The 1,745-nt window shown below is 56.8% G+C and overlaps 1 pseudogene; it reads right to left on the bottom strand.

The window, feature by feature from the left end:
* Window positions 1-906: 906 nt before the first annotated feature.
* On the bottom strand, window positions 907-1,352 carry LOC132344775 (histone H4-like; annotated as a pseudogene).
* Window positions 1,353-1,745: the final 393 nt, after the last annotated feature.

The raw sequence follows: 1,745 nt of genomic DNA on the forward strand, positions 1-1,745 counted from the left end.
CCCGAGATGAGGGCCTTCGTTCCCCCATGCCTAGAACGCAATCCCCGATCCTCTCTCCAAACGCTCAGGAGGCTTGACTGCCCTTTATTCCACTCAGTGAGCTCCAAGAGATACCCGTCGCGACTCGAGAGTAGAGCGGGGTTATGCTCCACTCGAGTGAATGCCTGTCTCCCGGGTGCCTCTGGAATGCAATCCGAGATCCCTGTCGACCCTGAGAGGAACATTGGCTTCTGGAAACAAGCCTAATGAGGTCTATTGGCCTGCAGCACCCGAGAGCAATCCCAGCTTTCCTTCGCAACTCCAATGGACGATTGGACTTCCCTGGCCAACACAAGAGGCATCCTGAATCCCCGTCGTAACTCGAGAATCCCACCGTAACTCGAGAAAAACCACGTGGTTCCCGTCATCGCAAGACGAAGCCCTTTCCCGCACAGCGTCTCAGGAGAAGTCCCACGTTAAGAATTGGAGGTCGAAAACGGTACTTGGCACCCTTGATGCGACCCACAAAGTTCCCCAACATACCGGTCTCCCTGGAAAGGAGCACCGAGGTTTTTGGCACCACTTCCTCTGAGCCCCTTCTACCCTCCTGCTCTGGACAGGAGGGTCGACTCCCCTGCTTTGTCTGGAAGGGTTTGCCGACCTTCCGGATGAGGCCGGTCTCACGACGAAATTCCAGACGTGGCCTCATGGGTGGTTCCACATTCCGAAGGACCCCGATATCCAGTCCCCTCTCGATAAGAACCCAATGCCCAGACACTTCTTCGAACTCCACCCTGTGAATGAAGTCAACACGAAGGGGCAGTGATCCGCGAGCATCGTACGGAAAAAACCCCAGGTACCAAATACAGTTCGCCAAGTGGCCTCTCACCCAGTGAACACCTCCAGAGGCTAGCGGAGTTCCATGCCTCAACCCAAGACCAGGCCTGACTCTCCTGTCCCAGTCTGCAGGGACCCTGCGATCGGAGTCTGAAATCACAGGAACACTGAGGTTCCTGCCTGAACTGGAGATGAGTTGAGCCGTAGAGGGTGCGTCCCTGCCGCTTTAGCGCGTAGACTACGTCCATGGCAGTGACCGTCTTGCGCTTGGCGTGCTCTGTGTAGGTGACCGCGTCCCGAATAACATTCTCCAGAAACACCTTCACACGCCTCGGGTCTCCTCGTAAATGAGGCCGGAAATGCGTTTGACTCCCCCACGCCGAGCAAGGCGCCGAATGGCGGGCTTGGTGATGCCTTGGATGTTATCTCTCAAGACTTTGCGGTGGCGCTTGGCACCACCCTTGCCTAAGCCTTTGCCGCCTTTTCCTCTTCCAGACATGACTGAGCTGGTCAGAAAACCTCTGATACAGAAAGGGCTGCTTTCCCCAGATATACAAGAGCAGCGGACCTGACTGAAAACCGAAAGCCGCGGGCGGGAAGAGGTCCCAATTGTCCCCGCCAACTCGACTGTCCGTCATTTCTGCGGTTTCCGTATCCTCCTCCACCGTTTCCACTGAACCAAACCCAATGGTGTCCCGAGAGGCCCCGCCCACCTCCAGTTTACCTGACTTCTCAGAGCCACCATGAGACGCCCCCAAGTCACCAGCACTAGTCCAGGGAACCAGGGTTTCCTGCCTCAACCGGAAAAAGTCCTCGAGAGACCTTCTTCAACACGTCTCGAGGCCAGATTCCCCTACCATGACTCAAGAGCAATGACGCGCTCCCCCTCGCCACTAGCATGGAGACCCGACTTCCCTGGCCCCCACCAG

Source organism: Bos taurus, unplaced genomic scaffold (genome assembly GCF_002263795.3).
Source record: "Bos taurus isolate L1 Dominette 01449 registration number 42190680 breed Hereford unplaced genomic scaffold, ARS-UCD2.0 Leftover_ScbfJmS_257, whole genome shotgun sequence".
Taxonomy (NCBI): domain Eukaryota; kingdom Metazoa; phylum Chordata; class Mammalia; order Artiodactyla; family Bovidae; genus Bos; species Bos taurus.